The sequence below is a fragment of the Cervus canadensis genome, chromosome 11 (genome assembly GCF_019320065.1).
Source record: "Cervus canadensis isolate Bull #8, Minnesota chromosome 11, ASM1932006v1, whole genome shotgun sequence".
Taxonomy (NCBI): Eukaryota; Metazoa; Chordata; class Mammalia; order Artiodactyla; family Cervidae; genus Cervus; species Cervus canadensis.
Window position 1 is genome coordinate 53,212,474 of NC_057396.1, and position 22,068 is coordinate 53,234,541.

The 22,068-nt window shown below is 40.6% G+C and overlaps 1 long non-coding RNA gene across 1 annotated transcript; it reads left to right on the forward strand.

The window, feature by feature from the left end:
• The first annotated feature begins 7 nt into the window (after positions 1 to 7).
• Positions 8 to 21,849, forward strand: LOC122450603. The gene is made up of 3 exons (XR_006272142.1): positions 8 to 93; positions 20,987 to 21,163; positions 21,788 to 21,849. It is a non-coding gene; the product is annotated as an uncharacterized LOC122450603 (long non-coding RNA).
• The last annotated feature ends 219 nt before the right edge of the window (positions 21,850 to 22,068 follow it).

Here is a 22,068-nt window from a genome sequence, read left to right on the forward strand (position 1 = left end):
TGGAGGGGCGGAGCCTAGCGGAGCCGGGAGCAGGGCCGTACAGTATCGCGAGAGCGGGAGAGGTGGCTCTGGGCCTCGTCGAGTCTTCCCGAGGTAGAGAATGGGTGGGTAGTGGGCTTCCCAGGCTAATCTTGTGTTGCACGTAAGTAGTCTTAAGATTCTGAAATCCATCGGCCAGGTATAGTTGAAAAGAGTCCCTTTCCCGGCTCTTGCCCCATTCCTGGGGATTCGAGCCATATTCTTTTCCCTTGGAACCCTTGGTTTCACAAGGTAGAGTCTGGACTCTAGTTCCAGCTTGACTGTTCGGGGCTCTGTGAGCTTGGAGTGCTCACTTATCGTTTTTTTTTTTTTTGGCCTCAGTTTATCCCTCTGTCCTACATAGGAGTTCTGTGTCTGAGTTCTTAACATTCTTAAGCAATGAGATTGGGTGGTCGTTAGTTGCTCAGTCCTGTTCAACTCTTTGCAATTCCATGGACTGTAGCCCACCAGGTTCCTCTGTCCATGGGATTTTCCAGTCAAGAATACTGGAGTGGGTTGCCATTTCTTTCTCCAGGGGATCTCCTCCACCCAGGGATGGAACCTGCAGCTTCCTGCATTGGCAGTTGGATTCTTTACCACTGAGCCACCAGGGAAGCCCCTAAAATGACATATTGGGAATCAAGTAATATTCTTAATACATTATAGATTCTTAGGGCCACTTTTGAAATTTTCTTGAACCAAGAAAGCTTTAGTCCTTAAGTGATATATTAATTTGCTCAGTATTTAGATTCCACTAACATTCATTCGAGTGCTAGTCTATGCTGATAATCAGTTGGGTGCTTTCACAAACAGCTTTTCAACAGTTCTTGACAGGATTGTTTTAGCAACTTCCTAGTTGCCCCCATCCACTGTTTCCATTCAACATAATATTTTCTTCTAGTCCATCCTGAATGCCACCATCACATGTTTTGTTTTCCCCTTCAAAATTTTCAGTGGCTTCTACCTTTGTTTCCTGTTTCTAAAGTTGTGGGTGTGCTCATTCGTGTCCAACTCTTTTCAGGCCCATGGACTGTAGCCTGCCAGGCTTCTCTGTCCACAGAATTTTCCAGGCAAGAATACTGGGACAAGTTGCCATTTCCTACTCCAGGGGATCCTTGGGACCCAGTAATCAAACCCATGCCTCTTGCGTTGGCGTGCATATTCTTTACTACTGCACTGCTTGGGAAGCCCAAAGCTTTGTGTACTATGAGCCTAATTCATCTGTCGAACCTAATTTTTCTTTATCCCTCAAATGGAGTAGACACTCCAGTAGAGGAGGAATATTCAAAACCATGTTTCTCCTTGTTTCCAAGTCTTCATTTGTGTTTTCTTAAATGGATTGCCCTTCCCCATCTCCTCTGGCCCTCTAGGCTATATACATCCTCAGACTGAACCCATCCTCCAGGGCTATGAAGACATGTCACTTCTACTAAGTTTCCCTTTCTCCATCCTCTTCTCCTTATTGGTTCCTAATGGCTCTTATAGCCTGCAAAAGCATTCACATATTTATTTCTTATTCATTGTTGTTATTTGTTGTCACAAATGTTCAACAAATGTTTATTAAATGCTTAATGTCTGTCAGACACCTTGCTAGGTACTAAGAATGCTATGTGGAGAAAGACAAATGCAGACATTCAAAGATTTTCTTTTCTTCCATCCTCTAACTCCTCTCCTTTGATAACTCTATTTACGTGTATATTCCCGTGCCTGACATTGTTTAAAGCTCACTAATACTCTGTTCATTTTAGCTTTTCAGGGTTTCTGTTTCCTTTTTTCAACATAAAATATTCTTAGTCCCATCTAGCTCATTTTTAATCTCAGATATTGTCTTTTTTATCTTCAGCAGTTTGATTTAGGGGTTTGTGTGTGTGGTGTGTGTTTGGATTTTCCATGTACTCACTTAACATGCTCAATATTTCCTCTAGCTTCTTGAACATATAAAAGTAAAATTATAATGACAATTTTAATGTCTTTGTCTACTAAGTCTGTCATCTGTGCTATTTCTATTGATTTTTCTCTTAATTATGGCTTATGCATGCATATAAGTTGCTTCAGTTATGTCCAACTCTCGCTGTCCTGTGGACCATAGCCTTCTGTCCGTGAGATTCTCCAGACAAGAATACTAGAGTGGGTTGCCATGCCCTCCTCCAGGGATCTTCCTGACCCAGGGATTGAACCCTCATCTCTTCCATCTCCTGCATTGGCAGGCAGGTTCTTTTTCCACTAGCCAAACCTAGGAAGCCCATAGTTTCTTGCCTCTTGCATGATTGGTAACTCACTAAATAAGTAAGGCTAAACATTGTGAAATTTACATTTGGGGCAGCTAGATATTTTTATATTTGTATAAATATTTTTTGAGATTTGTTTTGAAATGTAGATGGGACACTTAAAAATAATTTTGTTTTTTGAGGCTTAATATTAAGCTTTGTTAAATGGAACCAGTACAGTCTTTTGTGAAGGGCTAATTGTGTTCCACCTCTGAGGAAATAAATACCCTTCTAAGTTCTTTACCTCATGCCACATGAATTGTGAGGTTCTACTCTGATTGGCAGGGGTTTTCCAGGTGGCACTAGTGGTAAAGAATCTGCCTGCCAATGCAGGAGATGCAAGAGATGTAGGTTCAGTCCCTCTGTATGGAAGATCCTCTGCAGAAGGAAATGGCAACCTGCTCCAGTATTCTTGCCTGGAAAATCCCATGGACAGAGGAGCCTGGCAGGCTACAGTCCCTGGAGTCACAAAGAGTTGGGCATGACTGAGCACGCATTCACACACATGCATGCACACACACACACACACACACACACAGATTAGCAGGAGTAGGAACTAGTCGCATGAGCTGGAATTGTGGCTGGTTTGCCTTGTTCCTTTTGAATGATTCCCTGCCCTTGGTAATTTCTTAATAACATATCATCATCATAAAATTTCTGAATTCCAGGGATAAGTAGAAGATCCTCAAAGTTTTCAGAGAGAATGAAAGGAATAAAAAGTCACATTCTAAAGACCTGGGACTCAGAACACTACAGATTGCTAATTATTTGAAGCATAGGTAAGGAAGAAAAAGTATTAGGAGCTACTTCTGAGTGGAGAAACTATGATTCAAATTAATTAACACATTTATATTCAACACAGAAAGTAAATGAAAGGATCAGTTAATATGTGAGGCTCTAAAATATCCTTCCCTAATTCATATATCTTTGAGATTTAGAGTTAGGAGAGGTCTAAAGAGTTCCAACTCCTACACTTTACCGAAGAGAAGACTGATCACTGTTCTGCATCGCGAAGGAGGCAGAGCTGCTTTTGTTCTTATGGTTCTGCTGATTATTAAATCAGCCAGCTTCCTAATCAAGAATTACTCTTCCTGTGGAAGCACTCTTCATCACCTGTTGCTTGCTCACATTACTTCCTGTCTTACAGATGAAGAGGAACACTCAAATTAGAATAGGAAGTCTGAGTCTAGACAAATCCCAGTGAAAGCTAAGTTATGCAAATATCATGTTTGTATAAGAAATGAAAGTCCTAAGTAGGTTGTAGGTATGAGAACTTTCTTAAGACACTGCAAGAAGAATGTACTAAGACGGCATCAATTAAGAGAAAGCTGGAGTGGGTGGGAACATTGGGGGTGGGAGGCTACCTGGGGAACCTAGGAAAGTAGAAAGTAGTATTAAGAAGTCAGACACTCCCAGTGGAAGGTTTTACTTTTTCATTGCCTGTTGAATTGTATACAAATAGGCACTACTATATAGAATACATATTTAAAAGAGTTACATCTTATTACAGAGTAAAACGTTACTCTTACTTAAAGCGACCTATTCAGGCTTCTATAGGTACAATTAAAGTCTCAGTTTTCTTTCTTTTTCTAACTGAGTTTCTATAATACACACTTCAGAAAAGCAAAATTTTAGACAAATGGCTTCCTTTATTTGAAGTGAATGTGAAGTGTCATATGTGAAATAGCTTGCATTTTAAATAAACAATATATGAAAACACTTGGTCTAATCAATTAAACACCACAATATGGGGAAATCTCTTCAAGAATACTTTTAGAAAGGAATTTTTCTTGGTCACAGATCTTAGCTCAGAACACAAAAACCCCATCTCAGAGTACCAGAAATCTAAGGTAAACCCTACTTGTTATTAGAATGAGTTGCAGATTATATTAAAATGTAAGGGTTTACTTTTTTTAATGTCAGTTGTTTCATCATCACTCTACAGTACATGTAAAGGCACAGATTGATGCATTTTTCTGGCATCTTCCTGACGCACCCTTGCCCTAAATAAATCTGTTTGCCAGGATCTTGTCGCTTAAATTAGCCATCTCACTCTTGGTCCTGCCAACACAGGCAATTGTGCCAATGTTCTCAGCATTTACTGGCACATGAGCTGTTGCCTTTTCTTTGGCGTTCTATGTGTACCTAAGGCCATCATCTTTCCTTCACAAGACAGCAGTCTGGCTTATGTGTCACTGAGACAGACTTCAGAATTGTTTGGACTCACTCTGGCTCTCTCCAGGGTATGCATCCTGCACAATGTATTTTCAGGCACACAATATATTGTTCAGAATTTGTCGTGCACAAACTTGCAGATTGGCAGAGCCACCTGCCAAAGATAAGAACCTTTTAAGTTGTTGTCAAACGTCATAAAATGTGTTCCATGATTAATTTTGTGGGCACAGATCGGTTTTTGCATAGAGTCCAAAATTTGGGATATGTCACAGTGACTAAATGGCACCGGCATGCTGAATGAATTTGGAATTTGTTTTCTCAAGTGTGGGAGCAAGCACACAGATGGGCTTGGATCCAGTGGTGCTGCTTGGAATTCTCATTATAGCAATGATGTCACTTGTCACGTGGACTGGGTGATAATGCTGCCAAGTTATGGACAAAGAAAGGCAAATAACAAAGTACAGAGGCCAGGGGAGAGGATTTAGGTAGCACAGGAAGCTCTCACTATTAGCTGACCTCTGCTCAAATGACATAAACATTGTGTCAGGGCTGCCAAGAATAAACTCTAGAAATACAAGCTGGGAAGGAAAATTCCAACTAAAAGGACTTTGTAAGAAGGTCCTATATAAACTAAATCTTCACTTCACAGACAAGATCATTGAAAACAAACATGCCCTTACTTTTTTGATCAGTCTCTGAAAACAAATCTTTGAGCTGCAAGCAAACTCAAAACTAAACCAAAACCAAGACATTTTGCTTTATAAGAAAAGCTTTGTGGACACAAAAGAGTCAGCAACCCTGCTGGGAGATGGAAAAACAAAAATTTATGTTGGCAAAGAAATACCAAGTTTGCACATCAGAATTATCTGCAGGGCTTTAAAAATAGTACATCTGTTGTGTAGCTAAAGCAGTACTTAGAGGGAAATTTATAGCTATAAAAGCTTATGTTAAAAATGAAGAAAGACCTGAAATCAAAAACCTAACCTTTTCTCTTAAGAGGTTCAAAAAAGAAGAGCAAACTAAATCCAAAGTAAGTAGAAGGAAAGAAAAATAAATATTAGAGAATTAAAAATATACATATATACACACATATGTGTTCATGTATATGTATATATATACATATATATGAATAAAATAAATGAAAATCTGGCTCCTTGCAAAGATCAAGAATGTTGACAGACCTTTAGGTAGACTGATAGGAGAAGATGGGAGAAGATTTAAATTACTAAAATCAAGAATAAAAGAGGGAACATTACCATCGACCTTATAAAAGAGTAAAGAGAATACTATGAACAACTATTCATATACATATTTACTTTATATTATATAGAAATAATATCTTTATTCATGCCATCTAATTTAGCTAATTTATGATATGTATAACAGTGTGGATGAGTGTGTGTATGTGTATATATCTGTTTTTTCAATGCTAGAGGCCTATCACATAAATTTTGATTCAGAAAGTCTCAAGTACAAAAGGAACATTTTTATTTGGTGGTTTTTGTAATGTGTTCTCTTTCCTGAGAACAACTGAACTAATGCATAGTAGTTATTCAAAAATATTGTTGAATTACAATTGAATATGTATTAGTTAATATAGGTGCAGCTACATATAAACACAAAACTTCAAAATAGCTGTGCATTTAAAGTAAGTAAAAGAAATCCAGAAATATGTAATTTGGGGCAAGTGTTTTATTTTGAATGACAAAGGGCCCAGTTAAAAATCTCAACTGTGTCCCCTTGGGAAAAAGAGGAAAAAGAGTGCTGGGATAAGCCTCTAGAACAAAGGTCCCCAACCATTTTGGCACCAGGACAAGTTTTGTGGAAGATGATTTTTCCATAGACTGAGGGGTGCAGGGTGGTTTTGAGATGATTCAAGGGCATTACATTTATTGTGCGGTCTATATTATTATTACATCAGCTCCACCTAATTATCAGGCATTAGATCCAGAGGTTGGGGACCCCTAGGCTGGAAAATTTGCCAAAGCATACCACAACTTTCAAAACTTAACTTTAAACTTAGTTCCCGGAGTATTCTGGGTTGATAGATTAATTTTTTCCCCATTAGAAAATTTATAATTAATTCAATTTAGTAATTAATTCAAAAGAATTTACTCAGCAAGTGATATAAGAAAAAAAGGTCAGATGTGCTCCTACCCTCAAGGAACTCTCAAGCAATTTGGACAATGAAATCTACACAAATGAAACAATCCAGAAACGCTTTCTACCAGCATTTACTGAAGCACTATGTTTTACGATTTGGCCCACTATATATTTACATTTAAGCTTTGAAAAAATCATTTAGTCAGCAAACTGACTTAAACTAAAATTTTCATTGAAATGAACCACATTACTATGTTAGCAAAAATTGAGTCTGAAAATTAACATTTATTCTATCACAAACCATTCCAAAATGTGAAGACTTAAAAACAAATAAAAAAAAAAACCCCAAACTCTCCAGAATCCATTGTTTGTAAAACTTCTTTTAACTCATTAGGTATGGACAGAACTTTGCAAAACAGCGTGAGAATAATTAGCTTCTCAATCTTTCAACTGATGTGTCCATCAAATGGCTAGTTAGGGACTACAGCCTTTATCACATCAAGTCTGCAAACATGTCCCGATTACCACTAAACAGCCTCTTGATGAAGGTGAAAGAGGAGGGTGGGAAAGCTGGCTTAAAACTAAACATTGAAAAAAATTAAGATATGGCATCCAGTCCCATCACTTCATGGCAAATAGAAGGGGGAAAAGTAGAAACAGTGACAGATTCTATTTTCTTGGGCTTCAACATCACTGCAGATGGTGACTGCAGTCAAGAGATTAAAAGATGCTTGCTCCTTGGAAGAAAAGCTATGACAAACCTAGATAGCACATCAAAAAGCAGAGATATTACTTTGCCAACAAAGGTCTGTATAGTCAAAGCTATGGTTTTTCCAGTAGTCATGTACGCATGTGACAGTTGGACCATAAAGAAGGCTGAGAGTCAAAGAATTAATGCTTTCAAATTGGAGTGCTGGGGAAGACTCTTGAGTGTCCTTTGGATAGCAAGGAGGTCAAACCAGTCAATCCTAAAGGAAATCAGCCCTGAATATTCATTGGAAGGACTGATGCTGAAGCTGAAGCTCTCACGCTTTGGCCACCTGATGCAAAGAGCTGACTCATTGGAAAAGACCCTGTAGCTGGGAAAGATTGAAGGCAGGAGGAGACGGGGGCAACAGATGATGAGATGTTTGGATGGATCACTGACTCAATGGACATGAGTTTGAGCAAACTCTGGGAGATAGTGAAGGACAGAAAAGTCTGGCATGCTGCAGTCCATGTGGTTGCAAAGAGTTGGACACAACTTAGTGACTGAACAACAACAAGGCACTATAGTAAGGCATTATACTGAGTCCTAGAGATACCAGGAAGATGCATCCTGCTTTCGCAGAGGTCACAAAACCCAATGAAATGGGATATCGGCATAGATTTCAGATCAAACCCAGAATCAAAAGACAGATGGTGCTAAATGTTTTTATTTTTTGTAATAAGGCCTCCTCTCAGTTCATTTTTTTCCTTCTTAATTTAATTTGGCTGTGCCAGGGTTTAGTTGTGGCACTCAGGATCTTTAGTTGTGATGTATGGGACCTAATTCCCCGACCAGGGATTGAACCAAGCCCCTTGCACTAGGAGTGCAGAGTCTTAGCCACCAGACCTAGACTAGGTTGTTGCTGTTGTGCAGTCACCCAGCTGTGTCCAACTCTGTGACTCTGGACTGCAGCACGCCAGGCTTCCCTGTCCTTCACCAACTCCCAGAGCTTGCTCAATCTCATGTCCATTGAGTCAGTGATGCCATCCAAACATCTCATCCTCTGTCATCCCCTTTTCCTCTTGCCTTCAATCTTTCCCAGCATCAGGGTCTTTTCCAGTGAGTTGGCTCTGCACATCAGGTGGTCAAAGTATTGGAGCTTCAGCTTCAGCATCAGCCCCTCCAATGAATATTCAGGATTGATTTCCTTTGGGATTGATGGTTTGATCTCCTTGCAGTCCAGGGGACTTTCAAGAATCTTCTCCTACTCAAAGGCATCAATTCCTGGAGAAGGGAATGGCAAACACTTCAGCTTTCTTGCCTTGAAAACCCCATGAACAGTATGAAAAGACCACCAGGGAAGTTCCCTAAATATTATCATTTCTGTTATTATTGCTTTAGTTGCATGGGTTTTAATAGAGTAATGTTGTATAGTAAAGAGTGGGATAAAGTGATTTCTCATCAAGGATAACCAGAAAAAAAAAAAAAATCGAAGAGCAGGGGTTCTCAAACAGAGGCTATTTTGGAGCCCAGAGAACATTTGACAGCGTCTGGAGATATTTTTAATTGTCACGACTGCAGATGGTGGGATGGGGGTGAAGATTGCTACTGGCATCTAGCGGGTAGAGGCCGGAGATGCTGCTTTAGCATCTTACAATGTGCAGGACAGCCCCCTCAATGAAGAATTATCCAGCACAAAATGTGAATGGTGTGAGACCGAGAAACTCAGCTCTAGCAAGAAGGAAGCGTTTGTTGAGAAAGGATCAGAATGTTGACAAGTGGGTAAATGGGGAATGGGAATGAAAGAGGGCTATGTGAACAGAGTCAGGCAGGGAAGAAAACATACTCCCTGTTTAGGAAATGAGGAGGGCTTCAGTGGGAGTATGGATATGCACCTGGGGTTAGGTGGGGGTGGAAGAAAATAAGGGCTAATATTTAGGCTGAGGTGGGGACCTCCCTGGTGGTCCAATGGATAAGACTCCACACTTCTACTGCAGGGGGCACAGGTTTGATCCCTGTGCCACAGGGATCTTGCAAGCCACATGGCCGCTCCTCACTCAGATTTAGGCTGAGGTGGATTGTGGGGGCTCCTGAATGCTTGGGTTTATTTTTTGAGCTAGAGTGAGCCATCAGAAGATCTTAAAAGCTGAACAACTACAATTAAAACTATATTTTAGAAATATAAACAGAGGAAGAAACCTATATTCTCATAGCAGATAGTAAGAAAATTCCTTTGAGAGGGTCACCTTTGAGCATTGTCTGTCAAGCTCCGATTTTTAGAAAGTGCCAACACTGCAAGAACGGAGAGATTCCACATAATTGGACCAGGGTGAGATGGTATGAGGTGATATAGGATGGGCAGTGAGATGAGAAGGGACAAAAGGGTGGGGGAGAAAGACCCTGCTGAATTTTTTACTCTGAAATCCTTCCCCGCGGCTTCTGAAGCTACAGTAATATTTACAAAAATCACAACATGCTTGTTACCTTTGGATTTCCTGTGGAAGATGACTTTTGGGGGGGTTGAAAGCACAGGATGGTGAGAATGGGACCCCAGTGGCTAGAAAAGGGGCAAAGGATTTGGATGCCTCTGTAATAAGCAATTTCATTGCCCACTCCTTCCTTTCATGTTCTATAGTCTTGCTGCTCACATCTGCTCATGCTCCCCTAACAGTCCAATGTTTACCTGCCCTTCTTTCTCCATGACTTGCTTTTCTTCTCTGATCACCCTTTGAAGCCCACTTCTAAAGGTCTAGTCCCGGTACTGCACTTTTACATTACCAATATTGTATTGTGTTTACCAACATATTTGTTTTCTCCAATCAGATAGTTAATGCTTAGGTTCAGTAGGAGGATAGGAATGGTATTTCATTCTTCTTTGACTCTCCAGCAGGTCGCAAAGTATCTGTCTTGTTACCCAAGCTCAGTGATCATTCATTGTATGAAATGTGGGTGAGGCTGGTGAGTGGTAGAAAGACTGTAGCTCTGGACCTAGCTTGCTTTTACATGGCTGTTGTTAAAATGATACTTTCCCTTCTTATTAATTTTCTGTTTTGAACTTCATCTCCCAGCTTAAATATTTCCTTCCAATGGATGATATTCTATCAGGGGGAAAAAACCCATAGTATGGTGTTAAGCCTGAGTGAATGGACTAAAATCATGTTTCAATATGCTTTTTAGAAAGCTTTCGTGTTATTAATTTAACATCGACCTGCTTATTAAGATCCCATTATTAAGGAAACGATTGTAAAAATCATTAAGAACATTTCTACAAATCTAAGCCACTGAGTCATCTTGCTGGTTCTCAATGAGCTTGGGCTGAATATCCCCCATTCAGAGTAGTAGGTAAAATTTTGTTTTTTCTAATCATTAGTAAACATTTATCCATGGGCTGATTTTTATGTATTTTTGTTGTTGATGATGTAAAGAAGGTTCTATATAGGAACAGCTGCTGTACCTTTGGGACAGTGCCCAGGTATGGTTTTTGAAGACCCTTTCCCAAAACATCTTTCCCCACTGGTGGCATGCAGGTTCTCTGGTCTCAACACAAATATTTCCACTGAGTTAAAGCATGAAGCCTCTAGTCATATCCCTGCCTTTTGGATTAGAGTATAACTCTTGTGGTATCAACAACCTGTATTTGGAATGTGAATTTGGAGTGGAATTCTGGAGCTAGAGGTAGGGGAGATGTCTCTTGCGTTGTCATTGCTTCTACCAGATCAAGTTTTCTTTTCCCTTAAATAACTTTGGTGTGAAGTTTGTGACATCATTACTAGGTACCCCTCATTATTGCTGTCATCTGCTGACTTGAGGACACTTCCCACATTCCTTACAGATTTAAGCTCTGAGCTCACCCTCGCTTATTCCAATAATAAGCCTATCATAATTCTTAGATCCAAGTAAATGATCATTTTGATACTCTGGCCTCTGACTCCCATGACCTCTTCTCCTCTAATGTCCTCCTTCTCTCTCAACCTCATTCACTCATTCCGACCCCCTCCCCCCAGAATGGACCTCTCATTCCCTCCCCTAGACATTGTTCTTAGCAGTAACTGCTATCTCCCATATTTCACTCCCAAGCATCCCACTCTAGGACCCCCACTTCATATCCTTTCAGTTTTCTGTCCCTCCCACTCTGACTTGAAAATACTTAGACCAGATAATTCATTGTCCTACTCACTGTCCATGCCCCACATATCCTAATTTACCTCTTCATCCATCCTAGATTTTATAGTTTATCCTAATAACCACTTATATTACACACCAGCTCCTGGACACTTCTCTTACTGTTTTGTCCGTCTTCGGCAAAACTCCAGTCCTGGTTATCTACAACTCTTTCCCACTCTGCACTTGTTCCCTGGCTGCTGAACTTGGCTAGAGGAAAACACCCAGTGTTGCTGCATGGTCTTACTTTAAATTCATGAATCAGTAAACTCAAGTGGGCACAGCAATTCTAACTCATTTCCCCAGCCTATTCACTTTTACTTCACAAACAAGGTTTCAAACCTTCTCTCCCTTCAAACGCTCAACACTTTCTCTTTCTTCATCATTCTCATCTAATGACCTTGATTCTTTTTTCACCGACAAAATGGAAATAATGAGAAGTGGTTTTCCATGTGCTGCTTCCACCACTTCTGCCAACCTACTAGCATCTATGCGCATGTTCCATCTGCCATTCCGTTACTCTGAGCATGCCCCTCCCCTTAGCCACCAGTCTCAGAACCCCATATCTACTCAAGGAGATTACTTTGGTAATTTTTCTCCAGAAGTTTTGGAAATGCTCTCTATTCTTCTTTATAAGTGCATTTCCATCAGCATATAAACATGTTATACTTTTCATATTAATATGCTCTCCCTTGATTCAATGTTTCCCTCCAGCCACCTGCCCTTTTCTCTTATTCCCAGTCCCATGGACAGAAGAGCCTGGTGGGTTACAGTCCATGGGATTGCAAAGAGTTGGATATAACTAAGCATACAGGCAGGCATGTGCACGTGTGCGTGCGCACACACACACACCCCTACTCCATTCTACCAAAACAGCCCAGGTCAATATCTTCAGCAGTTTTCATGTTGTCAAAGCTAATTGTCAATGCTCAGCCCTCATCTCACTTGAAACAATTGACCATTCCCTTTTTTGGAATGTTTTCTTCATTTGATTTCTGGGACATCACCTCTGGAGTCTTCTCTGACCTCACTGGACACCTTTCAGTCATCTTTAATGGTTCCCCTTTTTTAAAAAAAGAAGATTTATTTGCTTATGACTGCGAGGGGTGTTTGTCGCTACATCCAGGCTTTCTCCAGCTGCCGAGAGCGGGGTCTACTGTATAGTTGCAGTGCACAGACTTTTCATTGTGGTGGCTTCTCCTGTTGTGGAGCAGAGGCTCTAGACACATGAGCTTCAGTAGTTGCAGGACTCAGGCTCTGTAGTTGTGGCATTCAAGCTATAGATCATGAGCTCAGTCATTGTGGTGCATGGGCTTAGTCGCCCCTCAGCATGTGGTATCTTCCTGGAGCAGGGATTGAACCCATATCCCCTGTGTTGGCAAGCAAATTAAAAAAAAAAAAAAGTTATTTATTTATTTTTGGCTGCACTGGGTTTTGTTGCTTTGCTAGCCTTTCTCTAGTTGTGGCGAGCAGGGGCTACTCTTTATTACAGGGTGCAGCAGGCAAACTCTCATGTACCGCCCCATCAGGGAAGTCCTAATGGTTCCTTTTTATCTCCCTGGGCTGTTAATTTTGTAGGTTCCCTAGAATTCTACCCTTAAACTTCTTTTGTTCTTTGTCTACTCTTACTGTCTAGATGATCTTCTACAGGCTTATAACTACATCCTAAGCTATATTAGCATCGTCTGATAGAAATAGAATGTGAGCTACAAATTGTTTTAGATATAATTTTGAATTTTTTAGCTGCCTCTTTTAAAAAAGTGAAAAGAAACAGGTTAGATTACTTTAATAACATATATTATTTAGCTAAATTGTGGCCAATATTTTAACATATCAATATGTAATCAATCTTAAATTATTATTTAGATGTTTTCCATTCCTATTTTCATATTAACACTTTGAGATCCAGTGTGCATTCTACACTTAGAGCACATCTCAATTTGGATGAGCCATATTTTTTTAAGGACTTGTTTTTTTAATCAAAGTATGATTAATTTACAAGTTTCAAGTGTACTGCAAAGTGATTCATATATATTCCTCTTCAGATTTTTTCCCATTAAAGGTTACTACAAGATATTGAATATAGTTCCCCTTGCAACAACAGTAGGTCCTTGTTGTTTACCTGTCTTATACATAGTATTGTGTTATGTCGATCCTAAACTTCTAATTTACCCCTTTTCCCCACTGTTATCCCTTGGACAAGCCAGATTTTAAGGGCTCAGTAACCACAGTGGCTACTGTATTGAACAGCATGGTTGTCCATAGATGATGAATACTGGCTTTTATTGAGCGAGATGAAGAGTCATTGGAAAGTTTCAAGGAGGGAAATAACTTGATTTTTTTCTAGAAGATCATTCTGGCTGCTGAGTTAAAAATAGACTAGATGGGAGCCAGGAGGAACCAGATAGATCAGGTAAGAGGCTAAATGTTTGAAAAAGAGGAGGACACTGGGGAAATTATACTTTAGGAAATATAACAAGTGGTTATATTTTGAAGGTAGAACAAAAACGATTTTCAGATGGATGTTACAGAAAGTAAGGAGACCAGAGTGACTCCTGGACTTTTTTGGTTCGTTTTTTTAAATAGCGGTATAGTTGATTTACAATGTTGTGTTAATTTCAGGTGTACAACAAAATGAATCAGTTATACATAGATCCACTCTTTTTTTAGATTATTTTCCCACATAGGTCATTACAGAGTACTGAGTTCTTTGTGCTGTATAGTAGGTCCTTTATTACTTATGTGTCCAACTCTTTGCAAACTCATGGACTGTAACCCACCAGGCTCCTCTATCCATGGAATTCTCCAGGCAAGAACATTGGTGTGTGTAGCCATTTCCTTCTCCAGGGACTTTATATATAGTAGTATGTATATATCAATCCCAATCTCCCAATCTATCTGTCCCTCCTGGGTTTTTGATCTGAGCTGCTGGAAGAATGGCAAGGACAGACCATTAAGCAAGGGGAAGGGAAACTGAAGATGAGCATGTTTGGAGAAGGCAGATTGGTAGCTCAATTCTGGATTTGTCAAGTGTGAGTTTTCTATTAGACAAATAGAAAAGAGAAGAAGATAGTTTCAAATAGTGATATATGTCATGAAAAAAGAGAACAGCTGTAGAATGACTAGGGAGGTGCTCCTTGGGTGGGCTTATCAGTGGGAGCATCTCTGAGTCAGGAGCAGTTGAGCTGAGTCTGGAATGATGAAGCAAAAATCTGAATGAAAAGCATTTCCATCAGAGGGTACTGTGAAAACAAAAATCCTGAGGCAGGAACGTCTGAGGAAGAGAAAAACAGACAATGCGTCTGAGGTGAGTACAATGGAAAGATGGAGGTGGGGGTGGGGGCAGCCATCCAGCACCTCGTCAGATGTGGTGGAGGAGCTGGGGTTCTGTTTTACGTGCACTGGGAAGCTTCTGGGAGGTTTCAAGCTAGACGTGGCATGATCTGATTTATGTTTCACTAAGAAAACTCTGGCTCCTAAGTGGTGAATGGATTTATATTATATTACATTAATTATTGTCATTATTCTTATTATAGGGGATGAAAGTAAAAGCAAGGAGAACAATCAGAAGCTTTTCCAGTAACTGGCTAAGACTTTATGGCTCTTCCCATGGCACAGCTCTACCTGTTTTGTGCTAAGTCTTTTCCTGAGTACAAGCAATTTCTGGTGGTCAAAAATGAATATTCCTCATCTCTCTATCCTCCCCCATGCCCAGCACTGTGTCCTGCTCAAATTTGTTGTTGTTCAGTTGGTAGTCAGTTCAGTTCAGTCACTTAGTCGTGTCCAACTCTTTGTGAGCCCATGGACTGCAGCACGCCAGGCTTCCCTGTCCATCACCAATTCCCAGAGCTTGCTCAAACTCCTGTTCATTGAGTCAGTGATGCCGTCCAACCATCTCATCCTCTGTTGTCCCCTTCTCTTGCTTTCAATCTTTCCCAGCATCGGGGTCTTTTCCAATGAGTCAGTTCTTTGCATCAGGTGGCCAAGGTACTGGAGTTTCAGCTTCAGCACCAGTCCTTCCAATGAATATTCAAGACTGATCTCCTCTAGGATTGGTTTGATCTCCTTGCAGTCCAAGGGACTCTCAAGAGTCTTCTCCAACACCACAGTTTGAAAGCATCAATTCTTCGGAAGTCAGCCTTCTTTATGGTCCAACTCTCACATCCATACGTGAGTACTGGAAAAACCATAGGCTTGACTAGCAAACCTTTGTCGGCAAAGTGATATCAAGACTCAATGTGTTTTGCCAAGTGCATTATAAGGCTCTACTCATCAAGGCTCAAAAGCAATTTTTGCACATATTTGTCTTTCTTATATGTTTACATTTTGTCTGTCTCTTAATTGAAACTCAATAACTGTTGTCGGTGTGGGGCAAGACCTCTCTTCAGATAAGCGATTTACTGAAAGGGACCTTGAAGAGCCAGAGGTAGTAGAGAGAGTGTTGGCCTTGCACAGGTGGAAGGTAGGGGGAAGTCAGGGAAGGTGGGACGTGTGGAAAGGAGAAAAGTGGATAGAGACCCCAACCTTGAGCATGTCAGAGACAGATCTGACCTGGTCTTTAATTTGGCCCAGAGCTGGCCTGCATCCACGGGTGGTGATGTGATCCCTCTGTGTGGGAATGACTGAAACAGTTTGATTATCACGGGACCATAATCCATCATCCAAATCCTTCATTAAGAAAGTCTTGCTGCTCAGCCTTGTTCAAAACCAAGCCTAGAGGGATTTGCCATCCAGCATCAAAATTCTCTCTGCTGATACTGATGCTGCAAGTCCCAGCAAACTCAGGACAGCAGGCTGAATCCAAGCTTTCTGGCACTCTTCCTTTCCTGGCTGGGACAGATGTCCTCAGGCCTAATAGCAGCCTGGTAGAGGGCTGAAGACTGGGCTGACTCTCAGCTTTGCTGCATGTGCTGGGTTTGAGTTTGATTCTATCCCATAGATGTCTGCAGACCAGAAGGATGACATTTTGGCACTGAGATAGAAACCCAGGTGTCTGGCTGGTTTTCAGTCTCAAAAGGCTTGTTCTTTTCCTTTAAGTCTCTTCAGCCCTTTGGAATTCATCTCTCATCACCGAGAAGTTCCATTGCCTTTAGATTAGGGATCTACACCCACAAATGATGATCCACTGGACTCTGATCCTTGGCATCGGAGCAGAGCCAACAGAGCCGGTTACAAATTCATAGTTAATTACAGAGTGTAATCACAGCAGATCCAAGTTTGGAGACACCCTACTTTGTTATCATTTGGGATCTGAGATGTGTATAAAAATGCTTTTTATTTTTGTTTATTTATTTTTTTAATGCTTTTTAAAAGCATGCCATTTTTTTTTTTTTTCTTATTAGGATATGGGGGTTTGGACTAGCCCCATTATGCTGTTATTTAATCATGCGTTTTCTGAGGAGGGAGGAAAGGAAAAGATTTTCCTTTTTCTCTCAACAATTACTCTCATTTCTGCATTAAGAGGGTGGAAACTCTGTTCCTCCCTCATCCCCTTCAGGCAAAGAGTCCATGGCTCAGATTCACAAAGGCTGTTGATTTTGCCTTTAGGTTGCCTTGCTCTGTTTTTCCCCTTCTCTGCTGCTCCTTAATACAATAGGTAAGTTCTTTTAGCCAACACTCCCTAAAGGTGGGGTAAGAAAAGCAATCCACTTAAGGTTTGTTGTTTTTTTTAAGCTTTGGGTGATCAGCTTTTATATTCACCAAACTCAGCCAGGCTGGTGGCATATTTTCCTTTGTCGTTACATCTGAGCTGGACTTAGAGTTTAAATGATGCCAGAATGGATCAAATCGCTTGCATCCTTGTGCTTACATTTTTGTAAGGAACTGCAAAACATTCCAGGTTCGAGAGCCAAAAATCCCCTGGAAGAGGGCTTGCATGGGGATGTCACTGCTGCCATATTAGCCACTCCCTTCTTTGCTAAACACTTGCATTTCTTACATACTGCCCCATCCCCACAGAGCAGCAGTCCTCAACATTTTTGGCACCAGAAACCAGTTTCTTGGAAGGCAATTTTTCCATGGACTGGTGGGTGGAAGGGGGATGGTTTTGGGAATGATTCTCTTAAGAAGTGTGCAACTAGATCCCTTGCACATACAGTTCTCAGTAGGGTTTGCATTCCTATGAAAATCTATTGCCCTGGCTTATCTGACAGGAGGTGGAGCTCAGGCAGTAAAGTGAGTGATTGAAGTGGCTGTAAATACAGATGGATCTTCACTTGCTTGCCACTCACCCCCTGTTGTATGCTTGGTCCCTAATGGGCCACAGAGCAGTACTGGTCTATGGCCCGGGGGTTGGGGACCCCTGTCACAGAGAGCTGATGAGATGCTAATATCATTCTTGCCCATCACCTCCCTCTTTTGAGAGGGAGTCAACACTTCCCCTTTCCTACCACACCCTCCCATTCATACTTTCTTGCTTTACAACCTGAGCCTCAGTTTCCTCATAAGAATAACAGGGATAATAAGAAATAACTGGCATGCTACATGCCACAGAGTTGTTGAGGATCCAATGAGATCATGGCTATGAAAGTGCTTTATTTCTACAAATGTAAACCACTGTCACTATCATTTGCTTACTGTTCTTTGTTAGCCAGTATTAGACAGGAAGAAATTTTCCTCTACCCTTCTGGGGTTCTTCTAGCTATTCTAAGAATTAAACTGACATGAGACAGGTTAATGGGAGAAAATCAGATAAAAGTTTAACAACATCAAACCAGTCAATCCTAAAGGAAATTGACTCTGAATATTCACGGGAAGGATTGTTGCTGAAGCTCCAATACTTCAACCACCTAATGTGAAGAGGTGACTCATTGGAAAAGACCCTGATGTTGGGAAAGATTCAAGGCAAAAGGCGAAGGGGGTGGCAGAGGTTGAGATGGCTGGATAGCATCATTGACTCAATGGACAGGAATCTGAGCAAACTCTGGGAGACAGTGGAGGACTGGAAGCCTAACGTGCTACAGCCCACGGAGTTGCAGATAATCAGACAGGACTTAGCAACTGAACAACAACAACAAATGCGTGGGAGAGACCCAAGAGAATTGGGTAACTTGCAAAATGGCTGAAACTCTTACCTTAAATAACATATTCAGCTGAAGACAAAGGACCATATTGGGGTTAGTGGTTTAGGACTTCAAAGGGGAAGAAGACAACTGACATGGAGATGGAAAAGCAAATGTTTGGTAAACCCATGTTTGCTCGGCATGAAGAGAAGATGGGATACAGCGAGGGATTTTAACAGGCAGACTTTGCTTGGTTCCTTTCTGTCTATATATTTAATTTATGCTATAGTGCAGGGGTCCCCAACCTCTGGGCCACAGATGGGTACCAGTCCTTGGCCTGTTAGGAACTGGGATGGGGGGCACACAGCAGGAGGTGAGCAGAAAGCAAAAGAATGAAGGTTCATCTGCTGCTCCCCATCGCTCCCATGACCACCTGAACCACACGCCACATCCCACCCTCCGTTCTGTAGAAAAATTGTTGTTCATGAAACCAGTCCCTGGTGCCAAAATGGTTGGGGACCACAGCTATATAGTATTATATTGTGACCGCTCCCTTCCTGGAAAAGGTCCTCTATCTACATTCTTTCGGCAGTTAGGGGAAAGGTCAAATCTTCTTCTTGAGCCTTTTGGGTTTTCATGTGAAATAATCCACATGCCAAAGAAACACTTTGAGGAGGCAAACTTTGCTCACCTACACTAGCTCCATGATGTAGCCTACCTTGTGTTACAAAGGCGGAAGCTCTATGGGTCCTGGTAAGTTGAGGGCCATTTCAAAGCCCTGAGAAAAGGACCAGATATGAAAGCAAATAAAAAAACTTCTTGTTGCATGGTTCATTCACTTACTATGCATGTTATTTATATTCTTTTCACCCAGGCATGGGTTGAATGTGGCTGCCCAGACTGGGAAATAAAAGGCAGCATCATAAGTCCTTTGGGGATCAAGCTTTTCCATCCAAATGGCCACCACTCAAAATTGGATTTCCCCTTGATTTTCAATAAATGGAGAACAACAGAATGTGATTTGTTCTAATTATATAGCAACAGGAATTCTAAGCATTGCTTTACAAATAGCTGCTTTTATATCATACCAATGAGTTTCAAGGGGAAGCATTCTGAGCCATTGTAGCATATTCTTTGTTTTCTCTATTTTATCCCCTTGTGGAAGATGGATAAACTGAGGGCATGAAGATGAATGTAAAGTCTCCAAAGCCGTAGAATTATTGGCTGAGCTATGACAGCTTCTCACCTCCTTCTTCGTTTACACATTTTGAATGTTTTCTACAAGCTTGATAAAGTATAATGAAGGCTATGTTTACAATTTTCACGCTGACTTTTACTTTATTTTTGGTTAGTGTTCACTGTAGGTTTCTGAGGACTTAGAGTTACCTGCTAAAAGCTTCATTCTCTGTCCTGAAAAGAATATTTAACCACTTCTACCAAGTCAGATCTGCTGGGTGAAGTGTGTTCTGACACAAGAAAAAGCACAAGGAAGCGGTATTTCTCAGTGTCTACTCTATGTGGGGTCATGCTAGGCTCATTAGACAGGTCATTTTATTTAATCCTCACATCAACTCCACAAATTATGTAAAAGTATTTTCATTTTACTGACAAGTGCACTGAGGCTAGTAAGTTACATCTCTAGGACTTCTCTACCTATGAAATTTTTAATTCCCTAGATGTTCTGGTCTATGGCATTTACATTTTGAACTATTTCTAATCTTTTCAAAATTATAGTCACATCTCTCCCCACTTGACAGACCCCACTGTCTTTGATTTAAAAAAAAAAGTATACCCTCCATCTACAAAGTAGTAGTTCAGTTCAGTTCAGTTGCTCAGTCATGTCCGACTCTTTGCGACCCCATGGACTGCAGTACACCAGTCTTCCCTGTCCATCACCAACTCCCAAAGTTTACTCAAACACGTGTCCATCCAACCATCTCATCCTCTGTTGTCCCCTTCTCCTCCTGCCTTCAATCTTTCCCAGCATCAAGGACTTTTCAAATGAGTCAGTTCTTTGCATCAGGTGGCCAAAGTATTGGAGTTTCAGTGTCAGCATCAGTCCTTCCAATGAATATTCAGGACTGATCTCCTTTAGCATGGACTGGTTGGCTCTCCTTGCATTCCAAGGGACTCTCAAGAGTCTTCTCCAACACCACAGTTCAAATGCATCAATTCTTCGATGCTCAGCTTTCTTTGTAGTCCAACTCTCACATCCATACATGACTAAAGGAAAAACCATAGCTTTGACTAGATGGACCTTTGCTGGCAAAGTAATGTCTCTGTTTTTTAATATGCTATCTAGGTTGGTCATAACTTTTCTTCCAAGGAGCAAGAAGTAGAGACTTAAGTTATATTTTAAAAGTTAAATATAAATCTGCAAAAATGCTAGTAATACAAATAATTTATTAATAATTTTTCATCAAATACAAAGACAAAATATTAGTGGTCCTGCATATATCATTTTGTGAAGACTTAGCCATTTTAATTATGATTCACATTAAATATTTCAGACTGCATTTTATGGTTTTAATAGAGTATGCAATAGTACTTATCATTATTCCTTGAATTAAAAGATTCCCTGGGTACAAAGTTTCCCGTGTGGCTGGGAAACTACCAGAATGCACGCTGATGAGAGTACACTGAGGCAGTACAGAGACAGTCCTGCGGTCTGAAGCCTTCATTTCTGAAGTCCCAGCAGTGTTTGTATCTGCCTCTTCCCAGATGAGAAGGTTGTATTATCTTTGCTCAAGGTAAGCCCTTAGTGTTATCTTTTTCAGTCAAATCCGAGCCACTTAACCACTTTGAGCACTGAGCCGTCACCCGCTAGCGGAAACTTGCAAATGACACCTGTACCTAGAAACTGAAGGGCAGAAAAGCAGATGGACTACCACCTTTTCAATTGTTTCCTGGGGAGGGGAAGAGAAAACTATAATTTGTTGCACAAATACTCCGTGCCTGGCTTTCCAAATGACATTACCTGATTTACATCTCATAACAATCCTGCAAGGAAGATATAATTATCCCCATTTTTTTCAACAAGAAGTGGTTTAAATATCTCACTCAAAAGTTATATGGAGGCCCAGATTTTAACCGAGATCAGTAGTATTTTTCTGCTACAGGTATATATATCAGTAGTTCCTCGTTGGGGGGGAACAATTATCAGGATTTTCTTCATAGAAGAGTTATCAAATACGATAGAACAAGTAACTTTTGAAAATAATATGAAACAGCAAGGACCTACTGTGTACCATAGGAAACTATATTCAGTATCTTGTAATAACCTATGATAGAAAAGAATCTAAAAAGAATACACATATATAAAGAATACATATATATCATACATATTCCTGTGTATCTCTCTCTTTATAATCCAGGTCTCCTGCATTGCAGGCAGATTCTTTACCAGCTGAGCCACAAGGGAAGCCCAAGAATATTGGAGTGGGTAGCCTATCCCTTCTCCAGTGGATCTTCCTGACCCAGGAATCGAACCAGGGTCTCCTGCATTGCAGATGGATTCTTTACCAACTGAGCTATCAGGGAATAAATCAACTATACTTCAATTAAAAATAGTAATATGAAAATAAAAAATGTTTATGGAAATAATTTCTAGCCCATTGTTGGACTTTTTTGAAGTTCTTGGTTAGTATTATATAGG